This window comes from Vombatus ursinus, unplaced genomic scaffold, assembly GCF_900497805.2.
Source record: "Vombatus ursinus unplaced genomic scaffold, bare-nosed wombat genome assembly UNPS02014798.1, whole genome shotgun sequence".
In the NCBI taxonomy this organism is placed as follows: domain Eukaryota; kingdom Metazoa; phylum Chordata; class Mammalia; order Diprotodontia; family Vombatidae; genus Vombatus; species Vombatus ursinus.
In genome coordinates, this window is record NW_020954576.1 from 21,499,130 (window position 1) to 21,518,095 (window position 18,966).

General features: G+C 39.2%; 1 protein-coding gene and 1 pseudogene across 1 annotated transcript in view; one reads left to right on the top strand and one right to left on the bottom strand.

The window, feature by feature from the left end:
• LOC114049737 (kinesin-like protein KIF26B) overlaps positions 1-18,966 on the top strand; it is a 605,544-nt gene that overhangs the window by 319,043 nt on the left and 267,535 nt on the right. The gene's annotated exons all lie outside the window — the stretch shown is intronic.
• On the bottom strand, positions 14,390-14,810 carry LOC114049739 (annotated as a pseudogene).

Below are 18,966 nucleotides of genomic sequence, written 5' to 3' on the forward strand. Positions count from 1 at the left end.
TCTATCTATCTATCTATCTATCTATCTATCTATCTATCTATCTATCTCCCTCAGCAAAATTAAAAAAAAAAGAACACACATCAGACCCAAAGCATTTAATTAAAAAATGGACTGATGGAAATGCTCAGCTAGACTAGGGCAGGGTGAGATTCAAACAGCCCAAGTTGGGTATTGTGGCCTCATTCAGGGGGCATCTTTCTAGACTAGCTGGTACTTATGACCTCTGATAACTATGGTACAAAGCACCAAGGTCAGTAGAGCAAATGAAGCCATTTGTTGCCTAGTCAGGTTCTCCCATCACGTTTCATATCTAACAAGGGAGCAAGGAAGGCAGGAAGGAATGAAGAACCTTCATTTTTGAAGGCAAGGACAGGTGATGCCCTGGCAGATTATCTTTGGCTTCCACCAGCATTCCAAAGTGCTGCTTTGGGAAGATGAACCCCAGCCATCTGCCTCCTTAAAACCAAGAAAGCAATGCAGGCTGGGGTGGGGGTGGGGTGTGTATATGCTATAATAATTAAAAGGATGAGGAGAAGGGGGGCATGACTCCTGCTCAGCATTAATCACTAGGTTGGAAGTATGGGAGACCAAGTGATTCCCATTTTAAGTGAGAATTTGAGTAATCACAATGTCACTTGAAAGCTGAAGCTGTTATTTTTACCTTATTGAAGGAATTATAGGATAGAGGTCACAAAAATGTTAAAATTTTTCTAGATTCATGTCTTGAATGTAGATTAAGGGTTCTTAATCTAGGGTCCATGAATTTATTTTCTAAAAAAAATTGATAGCTATATTTCCATATTACAGGTTTCCTTTGAAATCCAATGTATTTTATTTTATGCTTTTAAAAACATTATTCTGGGGGCAGCTAGGTGGCACAGTGGATAGAGCACTGGCCTTGGATTCAGGAGGACCTGAGCTCAAATCCGGCCTCAGACAAATAACACTTACTAGCTGTGTGACCCTGGGCAAGTCACTTAACCCTATTGCCCAACCCCCGCCCCCAAATAAACAAATAAAAACATTATTCTGAGAAGGGGTTTATAGACTTTACCAGACTTCCAGAGGAGTCCATGACAGATATAAAAATTAAGAACCCCCTGGTGCAGATGAAGGAGAGAATAGCTTTGTTAAGGTTGTACTGATATCATAACTTTGATTCTTATGATTTGTTAGGAGCCTACTCACTCCCTGATCCTCCCCCTCCCAATCTTTCCTCTTTCCTTCCCATTTAACTTCCCTCATCCGTTTGCTTCTAGGGATGAGATTCTTACTTCTTCATTTATCAAACATTAATCAGGTATCCAATATTCTCAAAACTCTGGATTAAATGCTGTGGGCAAAAAAGAAGACAAATAAGACATGATCCCAGCGCCCAGTAATTTGAGGCAAGATGGCATGAGATGATGGGTACCTCATTCCAAAAGTTAACTAACAAACAGGTCAGAGAAATCCAGAGAGAGAAATAGGACAAGAACAGGCTTTCCATAGTCTTCTATTTGTAGAACGATAATGAAGGCCAATGGTCTAGGCAGAAGGGAAGAACACATTAAAACCAAAGGGAAAATGTCATAAAATACTGCCTGCTGCTTAACAATTGTTAGGTGGAAACAACCCCTGAAACTACACAGCTGTTTCATTTGATGGCTCATAAAATCTGAGTAAAGTCCATCAGGGTTCTCCCCATCCCCACTTTTTGTTTTTTATAAGGAAGGACCAGTTTTCTCCCCTCAAGCAGTTATGATAACATCTGTTTCCTGTCCCTGGAAATGCAGAGAATCCACTGACACCAGCAGCCTGTCTGGTGCCAGGAAGTCCTGTTACACAGACCACTGCCTTCTGGAATGGGTTTTTGGTATGGGACTGATCTGAAGGGTGGTAGTCTGACCCACTACAGGTCTGTGTGCATCTGTGTTGCTGGGTATTTGCTTTAGGCAGTTGTATGTATGAAACATCTGTGTGTGTATGTGTGTGTGAATCTGGGTATACTTGTGTATTGTAAAGAGGGTGGCCTCTGTAAGAGTCATTCTGTAGAGATGATGGGAATACAAGTGATAAGCCATTAGTTAGCATCTCTCTTTGGCAGGAGATGAATTGACTGCCAATATTGCAAAACAGCCGTGTGATTAACAGGCAGCTCTGATTTTTCAAATAACAACATAAACTGCTTTGCCTGAGAAAGGGGGTATATTTTCCTCAATTTTTGAAGTGGCATTTCTCATTTTCAAAGTTTCAGTGTCTTTGATGGGTGAGTTGTTTCATTTCAGCATGAAACAGAATTTGGTTCAATGTTAGGTTGGGTTACATAACATGACATAGTAGGTTGCAGTCTCTTGGGGGATAGAAAGTTATTTCCCTAGAAACTTTCCCAGCTTAGAGTTTTGGAAAGTCATTCCTAAGTGAACCTGTGGTTATTTTACAAGGTGGAAAAGGAAGGGGGGGGGAAATGACAAGCAGGGGAGTTCTGGGTAGGCAGTCTATTCTTCTCTACAAAATGACTTAAAGTACTTAAAAAAAATTTTTTTTTAGAATCCAAAAAAATCATACTTGTGTTTCTTCAGAACCAATAGTTACATGTAAAAAAATTAGATTATACAGAAAGTGAACTCTTGGGGACAGCATTCTAAATGAAAACAGATTTCTTCCTTAAAAAAAAAAAAGGTCAGCTTTTTTTTTTAAGAGTGCTGGGGTTTCTTACATGAATCCCAGATCAACATGGAAACCAAATTCCAGCCTAATTTATAGCAGAATCTGGTTTTGTCTTTTGTTCACTTTGTATCTGTCAAATTCATCCACATAGTAGATTTTTGAGACTTAGCATTGTAACTGTGTATAGTACATGAGGAATGAAATGGTATACAGTAACACCCCCTCCCTCTGCAGGCTGCTTGAAGGAGTGTAGGGGTCCTCTAAAAGCAGTAGATAACACTTTCTTGTTCAGTATGGGGTCTTTCTTTCCTTCCTTTGCTGTCTCTTTTCTTTCTCTTTCATTCTTTCTCTCTCTCTTTCCTTTCTTTCTTTCTTTCTTTTCTTTCTTTCTTTCTTTCTTTCTTTCTTTCTTTCTTTCTTTCTTTTCTTTCTTTCTTGCTGTCTTTTCCCTTCCTCCACTCCCTCTTTCTCTCTGCTCTCTTTTTTTGTCCTTTTACTTCCCTCTCCCTTTCTCTCTTCCTTCCTCCTTTCTTCCTCCCATTCTTTCCTCCTTCAGAGTCAGCACCTTGTTCAAGGAACAGCAAGGAAGTTACTGGCTTGAAGAGTAGTGGTAGTGATTGGTGTAAGGACTTACATTTTCCCTCCAAGGTGATGAGCCATCATTGATATCACTTAGTAAACATGAACAAGAAACCCTTCCAGTTTAAATCTTGAAAAATTCAAAGGGTTGAGGTTTTTTTTTTAATACTGCTCCAAATGACTCTCTTGTCCTGTGTTGCAAAACCTTCCAGTTGAGAATGTTAAGTACTTTTGCATTATCAAGACAAATGATCACCAACATTTGAGAATGCTTCCTAGCTGATATTTATTAAGGAACAATAGGATTCCTTGTGGTGGGGTATGAGACTACCTAGAGAAGAGAGCTATTATTCGGGACCTTGAGAAAATCCATCCAAAGGGTGAATCATGTGCATCTGTAAGAAATCTATTTTCCCTAATATTTGAGGATGTAAATAACAGAGAGGCAGCAGGGAATAGTGGATAGAGAGCTGGCCTTGAAGTTAAGAAGACCCGGGTTCAAATCCTGATTCTACCTAAACTGGCTGTGAGATCCTGCCTCTGAGTGTTGTCAAATAGAAAGGGATCTCTGCAGCTGCCCTCTAAGGTTTGTAAAATGCTATATATATAAATGTCTCATCGAATCCTCACAACAACGCTGACACTTAGGTGCTATTTACAGATGCAGAAGCTCATAAAGGCTAAGTTACTTACCCAAGGTCCCATAATTAGTTAATATTTGAAGCAGGATTTCAACTTAGGATTTCCTGACTCCAAGTTCAGTGCTTCAGCCACTCCTCAGTTTCCTAATCTTTAAAATGGGGAATTTGGATAATATATTTGAACAGTTCTCGTTCTAAATTTATGTTCCTATGAGACAATTGTATAGTATTAGATGTGGAGCTGAGATATATGGGCTCAGATACTAGTTGCATGTGGCTGTGAGCAGGTGACTGGACTTCTTTAGGCTTTACACTCGTCATCTGGCTATTGGGAAGGTGTTACATATTCCTATTACTGACTTGCTATACTGGGTTTTTGGTTACTTCCATGTTTATAAGGCTAGAAACACCGAGCAACTCTTGAAGCCTTAAAACAATATGGCAAGCTGTAGTGGGTAGAGTACAGGAGTCAAAGAAAGCAAGACATGGGTTTGAATCTAGCCACGGGCAATGACTAGCTTTGGTCCCCCAAGGTAAGTCACTTGACTTTCTTCAGACTCCATTTTCTTATTTGTAAAATGAGGATGATAATTGGTGTTATTATTCATAACAACAAAACTAGCCTTATAAAGCACTTTACTAATATTATCTCATTTGATCTGCACAACGACCCTGGCAGGTAGGTGTTATTGTTATCCCCATTTTATAGCTGAGGAAACTGAGGCAAACAGAGGTTATGAGACTTTCCCAGGGCCACACATCTAGTAAGCATCTGAGACCATTTTTAAAGTCAGGTCTTCCTGACTCCAGGCCCAGTGCTCTATCCAAGAGAAAACATGTAATGCTCAAGGAGATTGACTTAACTGTATTTTAAGAATTGATCTCATGTTACAGTTCTTTGGCACTGAGAGACTGAACAACATCATTGTGGACTGTGCACCTTAATGAATGCAAAAAAATAGTCCATCAAAAAAATGAGAGTGGGCTGAGGCTTTGCAACTGGCCAGGCATCGAGGACTTTGGTTGGCTGAATATCTGTAGCCCTGTGAATTATTGTCATATGGAAATGATTCACCACAGAGTTGGGGTGAAAAGACCCAGAACTCTCTTCAAATTAGTGGGGGCAATTTGCAAGTCTAAGTCAGAGAACAAGCCAGACTGGACACAAAGGAAGTGCATTTTCCATTAACTTTCGGTAGGATCCTTTTGCTAGCTCATCTGCTTGGTTATGAGCCAGAGCTGGGAAAGGAGGGTCTCGTGTTTTCCACCTGAGACCTACTTCCCTCAATTCCATAGGCTCTTCTTTTACCGTCCTGGATGTTTCTGACACTCATTTCAACTTCGTACTTTTATTGATCAGATAATGTTACTTTGGGGTGAGGGAAACTCATTGACTAAGCCCCTGGTTAGCCTAAAGCTCTTTGCATTTAATAAAAAAAAATTGGGGGGGGGTTGGGGAGGCACAGGCAATTTTAATGAATTTTCCATTTTAGGTTGAGTTATGGAGTTTTTCTGTAATCAAATTTACTTCAACTTTGTTGAATCCATGATCTCATCCACATTAAATATTCTCTTCATCAGTGCAGATCGCAACACACCCATGCCTTCTAATTTAAAACAATTAGTTTGTTAACCAAAGCCAAAATATTTCCCAAATCATGGTGTTAGGTTTCTTTCCCCAAAGAAGAAAAGCATGAGTCAAAATGAAAAGAGAGGTCCACTAACTATCTAAGTGATGCTGTAATGTAAATATTTATATGTGATCTCCTTAAATCACATAGTTAACTTCTGATGGATATATCCTTAACTTGTTTATGGGGTAGTAGGGAGTGGGATAATAATATTTACAAAGTATTTTCTTCACAGTAATCCAGTGAGGTAGGGAGGTAGTACAAGTCTTATTATTCCTATTTTTCAGATGTGGAAACTGGAGGTCTCTAGTCTTAGAAATTAAGTGACTTACCATGTTAAAGAGCTACTAAATGTCTGTGGTAGGATTCAAACTCAGGCCCCCACATGTTCCACCATACCATACTGTCATATTTATATAGTTATAAGTTATCCAGTGCTGCTTTTTTTTCAATACCCATCATTTAGCACAGTACCTAGCTCATAATAGGCATTTTGTTGTTCAGTTGTTTTAGTCATGTCTGACTCTTTGTGATGCCATTTGGGGTTTTTCTTGGCAAATATACTGAAGTAGTTTGCCATTTTCTTCTCCAATTCATTTTACAGTTGAGGAAACTGAGGCAAACAGGGTTAAATGACTTGTCCAAGGTGACAACAGCTAGTAAGTGTCTGAGGCTGGATTTGAACTCAGGTCTTCCTGACTCCATTCCTGGTGCTCTATCTACTATGCCACCCACCTGCCCCTATTATTAAATAGGCATTTAATAAATGCTTATTTGATTGATTGTCTATATTAAATAAATAACAGATTGTATACAAGGGGAAACATGCAATGGTGAAAACAGGAAAAATTCATTGATAATATATTACTTTTACCTTATGTAGCATTAAAATGAGTTTATCAAATGAACCAGTTTTAGAGACTGTTGCTAGTTTGCTTCAAGTTAGTTTTATTTGTCCACTTGCCCTGCTAAAGCACTCACAACCTTCTGCAGCTGTGTCCTTTTTGTGCCCTTGTGGTTGTCTCTTTCTCAAAGACACCATCTTCTTTGTTGACTTTGGACTGAGATGCCCAGGTTGCTTCCTTTGATCAGCAGTCTGTTGGCTCTTTTTAGGTTACTGAAGATGTGGGGCTGGGTCAGCTCGCATGACTGCTTGTGATTAGCCAAGGTAGAAAAGCCAATGTGCAGACAATTAGATTGTAAGCTTCTTTAAAGCAGAGACTAGGTCTAAGTTATATAGATCTAATGTAATAACACAGGTTGCTTCCTGTGACAAACTCAGTGCTTTACAGAGATGTGTCTACACAAAGAATCGGCGCTTTTGTCACGAGGACCATTTGTGACTTAAGAATTTCAGCAATTGTTTGTCAAGCATCTACTGTGCACCAGGCCCAGTTCTAGGTACTGCAGATACAAAGACAGAAACAAGAAACATTTTCTCATTGTAAGGAACGCTTGGTTGATGCTTCTCTGATATTATCATGCAAGCTCTAATAATGCTAAACATGGTGAGGTGATGGAAAGCTTTTCTTGGCCCTCATTTGTAATGCCAATCACCTCCATGTGTGTCTATATGGAAATTATATAGTTCTCATCAAATTATGGGAATAAAAGTAACAGCAAATATCCTAGCCATGCATTGAAAAGCATAGAGGAGATGTAAAACAGAAAGTCAAGTCAACCATAGGCATTTATGAAGCACCTGCTGTGTGTCAGACACAGTGAAAACCAAACAAAGCACAACCTGGGCCTTGCTAGCTCTTTCCAGTAGCATTCTAGCTACTCTCTACACACCTTGTTACATTCACTGAAAAATAAAGTCTATTTAAGGCCAGCATGTGTGACTTCCTTTTGTCTCTCTCTGGGATGGTCAAAGGCAGGAAGAGCCCTGACTGAACAAAGCAGGGTGTTTTTCTTTGATACCTTCCAGTCAGAGAGGCCTCATACAAAGTGTTTAAGAGCACTTTGTCAGCAAAGTCTTGCTTCACGCAAGCATGGAGAAAACCATTGAGGTGGCTTCAATAGGTAGGATCTGATCTGCCCTAGAAACTGTCCTACTTCTTTTGCAGGGAAATCAGCCAGGAGTATAATTATGAGAGAAAGTTGCTGCTCCTTTTTTTTTCTTTCTTTTTTCCCCCCTTCTCTCCTTTTTCTATTGAAACACTTGTGAGAACTTTCTGTAAATGAAAATAACTATTGAACGAGGCCTTGTTTGCTGAGGTAGAAAAAGTGTTGAAATATCTTAGGTCAACTCTGTGTAACATGTCTATCTGTGTGTGTGTGTGTTTAATAATTCAATAAAATGTACTCATGTAGACCAGAGTTTTGATCATAAACAATTTTAGTGCTAGCTTAAAGGTAAAATCGCATTGAAAAGGGAAATACAGACATAGGCTGAAAAAGGTTTCCCTTTCTCATATGACTTAATAATATAATGAATCTGTGATTTTCCTCAGAGTATGAGTAATCCTCCCAAAACTTGTAGCCACAGGCTAGTTGCAAGTTTGTGATTTAACAGGTAAGTCCTAGGGAGTTGCCTAAAGTTCAGAGATTAAAGGACTCACCCAGGGTCATATAGTAAGTCTCAGAGACTGGATTTGAACCAGTCGTCATGATTCTAATCCCAGCACTATGCAACTATATATGGTTTTGCGATAATATTGCCAATACATTGTGTCCAGACATCACCACATAAAATAAAGCACAAAACCCGGATGTTCTGACAGAGCTGCCCCTTGTAATATTGTTCTACCAAATATTGTGTTTTTGTGGAACTGATGAATGACATTAGATGGGTCTGTCCTTTCTCCTTCTAACCACTGAAGATTGGTCACTTTTAAAAAGCTGCAGTGACATTGCTTTCTATTTAGGGTTTCAGCTCTCATAAATATCTAAGGAAGCCAGGAAACTGGAGACAAAATACCGAGACTTAGCTTTTTGAAAGCTTCTTTACTTGTGCTAGATCTGATTGAACACGACTGAAATTTGAAGGAGGAGGAGAATGTTGTAGGATAATGCATTTGGTATGCAGTAGATGATAGCAAAGCCAAGGAAAACCAAGGGGGTTCCCCTTAGCCCATCAGGTTTCAGAATGGCACCCAGGAAAACAGGGGCCTTGTGATGGTTACTAATAAAAGTGTAGAGTTTTGAACTGGAAGGCACCTTAGATGACATCTACTCCAACCTCATCATACAAGGAAATAGAGATACAGAGGGGTCGACTGTGACATTGGTTGTAAATGATGGAATTAAGTTTTGAACTGAGGTCTTAAATCCAGTACATTTTCTATTGCATGAATACATTAGTACCCCTCTATGAGTTCAAAGGTGTGACCTGATAGAAGGAATACTGGATTAGCAACCAAAAGAAACCTTTCCTCCCTTCCCCCATTCTTGCTTCTGTCACTAATGAGAGCAGGTTATTTAACTTCTCTAAGGCTTTCCTCCTTTGTAAAATAAAAGAACTAAAGTAGGGCCTTTCCAGTGCCATCCTAATTTTAAAACATAAACTCAGTTTCCCAAATGTTACTTGCATTTGTAAAGTTTTGATATAAGCTAGAATCCAGCTCTGCCTTCCCTAAATCAAAAGTCATCATTTCTTTACTTTTAATTCAATAGGCATATGTTATGACAGCTTCTTCATCATATTGCTTTTCCTCATTAACCAGTACCTGGGCCAGTGGTGTGCACCTAGTAGGTGCCTCATAAATGGTCCATGAATGAATCACTAATAAACGGCTTCTGGTTCTAAGAAATGCTGCTTACTTATGTGTAGTGTGGGTGGATAGAGTTAAAATGAGACTCTTGTAAAATGCTGGGTTGCTTAAATTAGCTGTGCGCTAGATGAAGGCTTTTAAAAATGAATCATCCTGGATTTTTCTCTGTCAAGAAGAGGAAAAAAAAATGAGGGAAAAAAATGTGTCCCTAGCGCTGTGGCATTCTGCTGACACAGCACTAGCATAAGACAACAATTACGCATCAAACCAAAGCAGAGCTCTGCAATTAGGTTTCTTACTTCCTTGATGTCTTTTACATGCATTTCCCAGGGTTTTCAGACAGAGGTGTCAAACATAGTGCTGGCAACACTTCCCGTTGTGGCCAGAACCAGATTAAAATGAAATTGGGAAATAGTTAACAAAATAAATAAAAATACAATAAAATAGAAATAATGCTACATTTTAAAATTAAGTTAATATGTGACCTCACAGGCATCCTTATGTATGGATCAGTGGCTCCATTCCAATTTGGGTTTCATTGTTGTTCAGTTGTTTTCAGTCATGTCTGACTCATTGTGACTCCATTTGGAGTTTTCTTGGAAAAGATACTGTGAGGGCTTGCCATTTCCTTCTCCAGCTCATTTTACAAATGAAAAAATGGAGGCAAACTGGGTGAAGTGAGTTGCCCAGAGTCACAGAGTTATTATGTGTCTGATGCCAGATTTGAGCTCATTAAGTCTTCCAGCACCCTGTTGCACTATGGCGCCACCTAGCCGAGTTTGATACCATTATTGTAGAGATACTACCGCCTTTGGAAAACCCTAAGAAGAATATAATGCAGTGAGGATGGCAGTAGATTTAGCATCAGAGAATTTGGGTTCATATCTTACTCTACCACTTCATGGATTAACATTGGGCAAGCCACTTCATTCCTCTGGTCCTCAGTTTCTTTGTCTGTAAGATGAGAGAGGTGACTATATGACCTCTAATATTTCTTTTAGTTCTAAACCTTATAATGCTGTGATCCTAAGGTATACAGCTTTTCAGCATCACCATAGTTCCACAGATTGGAAAACTGAGAATCAGATGGTTGGTTAATTGATTCAAGGTTAGAACTTGATCTAGGATTTGAATCCCAGTTTCCAGATGTGATCCACTCATCATATTCTTTTCATGCCTATGTCTACTTCTTTATGTGTTTTTAATTTCTTTAGGTACTGAAAGATGATTCAGAATAGAAAAGTCAAATACATTTTTTAGCAGTCATGTTGTTGTCATTGAGTTGTTTCAGTCTGACTGTTTGTGACCACTTCTGGGATTTTCTTGGCAAAGATACTGGAATGGTTTGCCATTTCCTTATCTAGTTCATTTTACAGATGAGGAAACTGAGACAAACAGGGTTAAGTGACTTGCCCAGGGTCATGCAGCTAGTAAGTGTCTGAGGCCAGGTTTGAATTCGGGAAGATGAGTTTTTCTGACTTCAGGCCCAGTGCTCTATCCACTGCACTGTGGATAGCTGTCTTAGAAGTCATATTGGATGCAATTTTGTTCATGCAGGTCTTAATTACTGCCTTGAGATCCCCATCATAAGTGCCAAAGTTTTAGGATTAATTTGTTGCATCTGTTGATACCACTGTAGTCAGTCTTCTGTCTAGATTGTAGACCCACAGGATGTCACTTACTAATGAGCATCACTGCAATTTTTCTGAGAAAATGCTAATGGTATGGTTGCATTTGAACATTCGTCAACTATGATGAGAGACCAGTTAGAGGAGATGGCAGAGACCTTTGCCTACAAAAAATGGGTATAGAATTAAATCTCCCACAGTGTAATTTTCATAGGGTTATTAATGTTGTTAGTGTTAGAAACTGATGACAATGAAACCACTCAAGGTCTGTTGGCTCTGCTAAGAGGCCATGAGTCAGTCACAAAATGGCCCATTGAACCCCATTTTCCTTTTTTCACAAAAGTCCCCTCTGAAAGGAGAAGACTGAGAGGTGGAATAGGTGGCTGTTTTCAACATGGTTGAATTTTCTCTTTGTTCACATGGCACTGACAAAATATTCATGGCTTTAAAATTGAGCATTCCCTCGATTTGGGTTTTGTTTTTGAAAAGTCATACTTCAATGTGCTTTGTAAATGTAAAAAAAAAAGTCAGTTTTCTCAATCATATTTTGGAGCGAGGATCAGGTCTGTTTCCAGAGTACATAAAATCTCCACCAAGCAGCCAGCAAATGAAGATAAGAAATAATCTTCTGTAGTGAAAGGAGTAAAAAAGCTGGTCATTCTCATAACAAGAAGTCCATACTCTGGGTCACCATCATCAACAAACAATTCCTTGTCCATTGCAGGTGCTTACTACATACTTATTGAGTTGGATAAGATGTGGGAAAATTGGAACACTAATGCATTGTTGGTGGAGTTGTGAAATGATACAACCGTTTTGGAGAGCAATTTGGAACTATGCCCAAAGGGCTATAAAAATGTGCATACCCTTTGACCTAGCAGTAGCATTTCTAGGGCTATATCCCAAAGAGATCATAAAAATGATAAAAGGACCCACATGTACAAAAATGTTTATAGCAGCTCTTTCTGTGGTGGCAAAGAATTAGAAATTGAAGGGATGCCCATCAATTGGGGAATGGCTGAACAAGTTGTGGTATATGGATGTAGTGGAATACTATTGTATGATAAGAAATGATGAGCAAACAGACCAGAAAAACCTGGAAAGACTCGTATGGACTGATACTGAGTGAAATGAGCAGAACCAGGAGAATGTTGTACACAGTAACAGCGATATTGTGCGATGACGAACTTTGATAGACTTAGCTCTTCTCAGCAATGCAAGGATCTAAGACATCTCCAAAAGTCTGATGATGGAAAATGCTATCCACATCCAGAGAAAGAACTATGGAGTTGGAATGCAGATCGAAGCATACTATTTTCTCTTTTTTTTTTCTGCTGTTTTGTTTCCTCTTTCTTGTGGTTCCTCCTATTGGTTCTATTTCTTCCTTACAACATGACTAATATGAAAATATGTTTAATAGGAATGTATATGTAGAGCCTATATCAGATTTGTATGCCATCTTAGGGAGGAAGGTGAGGGGAGAAGGGGGAGAAAAAATTTTAAATTCAAAAGCTTATGGAAGTGACTGTTAAAAACTAAAAATAAATTAATAAAAAAACATACTTATTGAATGAACTTACTACACATGACCCTGTCATAAGAACTGTCCTTCCCTGCCTCCAGGAATTCATATTCTAGTTGAGGAGACAGAATGTATACATAACATGTAAATAAATACAGGGAATGCACACATACAATCATATATTTTCCTGAGTACCTCCTCAGTCAAATTTTAAAAGAGTTTTAAAAAATTTACATTAGGGAATTAATCATCAAAGCACAAAGTTCCGATATATAAAGAACAATAAAGAAAGAAGATTGTATGTGAAACCATAAACCTCTGATACTTTGTTTTTTAAAATCTTATATTAAATTTAACAAGTAACCAAATAGCTCCATTTGTGTCCTTTGAAACTTTACTTCTGTTTTTTTTTGTTTTATTCATCAACTTTTCCTTTTTCACAGCTCTGTAACCATCCAGTATCTCTCCTAGCCAATCCCCCATTAAAGCACTTTCTTGTACTAATTAAATATAGTGTAGGAAACCAAGTCAACCCATTGGTCATGTTTGAAATCACATGTCTCATTCTGCACATTTAGCCTATTGCCTCTCCGCCAAGAGGTAGGAGACTTGCTTGCTTCATCATTAGTCTTCTGAAGTCATGATTTGTCCCTGCATTGATTAGAGTTCTTAAGTCCTTCAGAGTTGTTTTCCTTTCCATTCATTGTGGTTATCTAAATTGTTCTCCTGATTCTACTTTTTTTTAAACTTTTTATCAATTCATTTAGGTTTCCCCAAGTTTGTCTGAATTATTTATATTCATTATTTCTTACATACTCAATTATATTCATATTCGTGTACACAATTTGTTCAGCCATCTTCTAATTAACGGATATCCACTATTTCCCCCCAACACAGATTACAGCCCATCTATAACTAAAGATTTGTATTGAGTGATCTGAGACTGATGGAAGTTAAGTAACTTTCCTATGGTCACATGAATAATGATAATAATGATAATTATAACAATATAAGTCAGTAAACCTTTATTAAACATCTACTGTGTGTCAGGTGGGACAGCTAGGTGGCACAGTGATTACAGCACTGTTTTTGGATTCAGGAAGACTCATCTTTATGAATTTAAATCCAGTCTCAGACATTTACTAGATGTGTGACCCTGGGCAAGTCACTTAACCCTATTTGCCTCAGTTTCCTCATATGCGAAATGAGCTAGAGAAGGAAATGCCAAACCACTCTAGTATCTTTGCCAAGAAAACTCCAGAAGTGGTCACAAAGAGTGGGACTTGAGTGAAAAACAACTGAACAACAACGACTATGTCAGGCTCTATGCTAATCATTGGGGATGGAAAGGCAAAAGACAGTGTCTGTTCTCAAGGTGCTCACAGTCAAATGGGACAGGTGACATTCAAATAACTACGTACAAACAAACTGTATTCAGAAAAAAATGGAGTTAATTAGTAGAGAAAAGGCATTAGCATTATGGGGCATTAGGAAAGGCTTCTTGTAGAAGATAGCACTTTAGCTGGGACTTGAAGGAAGCCAGGGAGGTCAGGAGGGAGAGCATCCCAGGCATGAGGGCAGCCAGTGAAAATGGTCAGAGCCAGAAGATGGAGGATCTTATTTGAGGAACAACAAGGGGGCTAGTGTCACTGGAACTCAGAGTAATAACAAAAACTAGTACTGCTTTGGGCTTTAAGGTTTGTAAAGCATTTAGCATATGATATCTCATTTGATTTTCCTAATAACTCTGCAGATGAAGAAACTACAGCTGAGAGAGGGTAAAGGACTTGTTCAAGGTCACTCAGCTAGTAAGCATCAAAGATGAGATTTGAACCTATGGCTTCCTGGCTCCAATTCTAGTGCTTTATCCACTGTTCCATGCTGCCTTTTTATTTAACCATAAAAAAATGAGGCATAGTAGAGCATGCCAAATGATAGATGAATGGCATAGACAATATGTTCTTCACCTGCCTATGCTTGTCCTTTCCAAGGCAAGAACCAACTATCTAAAGATTGAAGTCTATTTTTTTTTAAGGTTGACCAACCATTTTATTTTCCTCTGATCAGTTCAGGAATGTTGATGGGCAGATAGCTCTTTACATAGGCTTTGGAGGGGGTCTGGGGGCAGCGCCAGCAGGTCTGAAGCGGGGTGGGAGTGTCCGAACCTTTCGTGCCTCCCGAGACCACTTCCTCACTACCTTGCTGTGGATCGCGCAGCTCACACACTAATGTAGTTTCACATACAGTTTGGGCAGCACATAGGAGTCGAAGATGCTGGCCTCGGAGATGTCCCTGATGGCTGCGGCTTCCATGACGTTGCGGATGGCAGACTTCTTGATGGCCTTGTCCTTGGGCACGCAGCGGGTGCAGTTGGTACAGCGGATGGGCTGCACGTGGCCACGGCCCTTCTTGGCGCCTCCGTTGTTCCTCCTCTTCTTGGTCATCTTGGAAGTCAGGAGCCGAAAAAAAAAGAAGATTGAAGTCTGTTATCAAAGAAATTTCTTTTTGTACAGAACTGAGCAGGAAAATTAATTACTGCTATGCCTTTCTCCCTTTCTCATCGAAAAGGGAAGCGGAGGGATGGAGGACACAGGACCTTGACAGAGATAAGCACCTGGACTTCAGATTGTTTGGAGATATGAAGGGTTTGGGGTCCTTGAGAATTTTGCCCATCTTTTCCGTAGAGCAAAATTAATTGTGAAAAAATCCAGAACTTGCAGGACCATTTGTTTCACAGCCACCTGTCGATGCTCTATGGAACTTTCAGTCAGGCAGTCAACTAGTAATTGTTACACTCCTACTATGTGTTGGGTGTTATGCTAAGCACTGATGGAACTGGGCTATTGTGAGCCTAGGCCACAGAAGGGCTCCTGTTGCTGCTAATTCTCTGACACCACCATTCTAGGGCCTGGGTCCTTTTCCTTCAAAGACCACAATCTTGTCTTGCCTGTTTTATTTGTTTGTTTTTTGGATTGGACCCATGATTTAATTGGCATGGGGAATTCATGATGAAAAAGGTCCCTCCACTGATGGAAATCAACACCTGCTTTACCATTTATAGTCTTAGAGAGTTGTCTAGGGGTGGAGGGGAGGAAAACTGAGAGGTTAAAGGACATGCCCAAGGTCACATAGCCAATGTACATAGTCTTTTCACTCTCCATTATATTTTCTCCAGGGGGTCCCAAGCTTTCACTTAGAAGCATTTTGTAGGTGACTTACCTTTAATCATTGTACTCTTCTCTGGAAGCCCTTATTGCTTTGTAGTCTCACTCAATTCATTTTGGCAGTCTCACTTCCCGTGATTTTTTTTCCCCTATGGCTTATCAACTTAGCTGCTTTCTGGCATTCTCATTTCTGATTATTTCCCTCCCTCGCTTCATCCCTGCTTCCTATTTGGTATACAGCTGTGTTTATTTCATATAACTTTGCCTGCAGGAAAACAGTAAAATACAATTCACAATCAGGTGGCAAAAAGGGTATTTCCCCTACTTAACAGTGGCAATTGGGCCTGGTCTGAAACAGCAGGCTACATGGTTGACTGCTCCAGACGGCCTTAATGGTCATCTACTGGGGTCGCAGAGACTAGCCTCTTGTGACTTCCCCAAGTGGAAGTTTCTTTAGTGTAGAGGTGAGGCAAGCAGTACGATGGAATCTACAAGGAAGATTGTAGTCATGGATTACATCACAAAGCCAATTTTAATTTACAAATCACCAAAATAACAAAAAAAGTTACCTCAAGCTTCAATTTAGTGAACCTAATCTCAACAGTATGTGAAAATCCAGAGATACCCCTTCAAATCAAGGAGTGATTCACATTACAAAAGTGAATAATAGCTTTCTTGGTGTATTTAAAATATGATTCAATTTATGGAACAGAATCTAATTTATAGCTTTCTGGAAATATTATTCTGTGAATCCCTCTTAATTCTAATGTCTTTTCTCTGTTAAATATTTCCTACTTGTCCTGTATGTAGCTTGCTTTGTATATATTTGTTTGCATGTTGTCTCCTTCATTAGATTGTAAGTTCCTTGAGGGCAGGGACGATCTTTTGCCTCTTTTTGTATCCCCAGCTCTTAGGACTTGGGTAGCTAGATGGCCCAGTGGGTAGAATAACAGGCCTAGAGTCAGGAATACTCATTTTCCTGAGTACATCTGGTCTCAGGCACTTACTAGCTGTGTGACCCTCACCAATTCACTTAACTCTGTTTGCCTCAATTTCCTCATTTGTAAAATGAGCTGGAGAAGGAAATGGCAAATCACTCCAGTATCTTTGCCAAGAAAACCCCAAATGGGGTGAGGAGGAGTAGGACACAAATTGAAAACGACTCAACAACAGCAACAACAACAAGCTCTTAGCGCAGTGCCTGGCACGGGTAAGCACTTACCTGTAAGGAAAATTTGTGTGGTATAGTTGGAAAAGACATTGTTTTAGAGTTGAAAAATCCTAGGCATGAGTCAGAAAACCTGTTTTCTCCTGCCTGTTACCTTATTGCTTGCTAGCCCTGTGACCCTGGGTGAGTCATTTAACCTCTAGGAGCTTCCCTTTTGTTTATCTGCATAATGAGGCAATTAGACTTGATAATCTCATAGGTTTCTTCCAGCTCTTTCCTTCTGGGATTCTATGTGAGCCAATCAGGAAGAACAGTTTTGTGATTTATAAGTTAGTATCTAAAATGTACTATAATGCACAATTATTCTCCCAGTGGACCCATATTACCCCAGAGAAAACCGATGATATCATATTGAAACCAATAATAGGATAATTCAATTAGATTTCTTTTTCTAATCATTAATCAAAAATGAGACAAGTTTGAACACTTTGGAAAGGATAGCTGGTTTAAATTGTATTTGGGAAGGAGCCAGATTCCCAATTTGTGGAATAAATCAGTCACCTGAGACTTCTCAAGGATGCTATCACCACCAGTTGTGAATGTCATTTTAGAATTTGTCTATGCTATACAGATGTGAGTCCAGTGTTTTTTTACCCCCACTTTAGAAAGGTTGTGATGCAAAACTAGTTATCACCATTAACCATTTGGCAGCCATTCTCGCCATCAGTCTGGAAAATGAGATCATTTTCGGCTTAAAATAGAATAAGAAGGGAGTAGTGCTATTTTCTATAAGCTGAACAGAACATTAGAACAAGAAAGTGAGCAGACCAGGAATGCATTACATACAGATTGTACTGAGATAAACCCATCCTTACCTGCTTTGAATCTGGGGGTACTGCTAAGGGAAGTTTTTCTTTTTGTCAGAGGGCTTCCCTGTAATGATTTTTTTCATGATCTGTTTCTCAATTAATGATGTAGTACTGCTATTCTGCAAATAGCTTTCAAAACCATTACCTCCATCTTCTCCCAGGCAGACTGTCCTTTGGCCTTTTCCACTTTTAATAATACTACCCTTATCTTCCTAAGCCTTCAACACCCTTCTACCATTTCCTTATATCACTGAGGCATGAGGATACAGACATAGAAGTACAGGGGGAAAGATATTGAATCCACAAAACACAAAGGCCCATACTACCCAAATCAAATGCCCTAACTTCTAAACTGGAATGGCTAGACTCAAGGAACAGTCATTAATGGTCTCTAGAGGAGTGTACTTTGCCTGTGCTATTTAACATTTTTATCAATGACGTGGATAAAAAAGCACAGCTGGAATGCTTATCAAGTTTGCATGTGACACAAAATTGGGGGGAATAGCCAATATGTTGGGTGACAGGCTTAGAAAGGAAAAGATCTCAAAAAACTTGGACTAAAATTTAGAAGTTGGGTCTCAACTGGCAAAAAAATAAATTTAACAGGTATTAATGTTTGTCTTACATTTGGGCTAAAAATCAGCTTCTTGGGTAAAATATAGGAAGTTAAAAATGGCTAGACAGTAATTCACATAAAAGATATGTAGGGTTTGCTGACTGTAAACTTAGTATGAGATGACAATCAAAGTAGCTAATGTAATGTTGTTGTTGAGTCATTTCAGTAGTGTGTGACTCTTTGCAACCCAATTTGGAGTTTTCTTGGCAAAGACACTAGAGTAGTTTGCCATTTCCTTCTCCAGCTCACTTTACAGGTGAGGAAACTGAGACAAAGAGATTTAAGTGACTTGTCCAGGGTCACATAATTAGTAAGTGTCTGAGGCTGGATTTGAACTTGTGAAGATGAGTCTTTCTGATTCCAAACCCAGTGCTCTATCCACTGTTCTCTTTAGCTGCTGTAATAGTAGGCTCTAGTTAAGGAAAAGGTATGGTATCCCAGACCTGGAAGGTGAAAAACCTGTTGTGCTCTGCCCATTCAGACCACATTTGGAGTATTGTGTTCAGTTCCGGACACCACATCTTAAAAAGGATCTTAATAAGCTAGAGAACATCTACAGAAGGATGACTAGGATGATAAAGAGACTTAACATCGTGCCATGAGAGGATCAGCTGTACAAAATGAGGGGGGAAGAGAGGGAGGGATAGAATTTGGAACTCAAAACTTTAAATACAAATGTTTTTAAAAATTGCAAAAAAAAAAAAAAAAGGCTATCAGTGATTGTAAACCCACCATCTAGCCCAGCATATAGTCTAGTCTCTGGAAACCCACTATCTCCTGAGG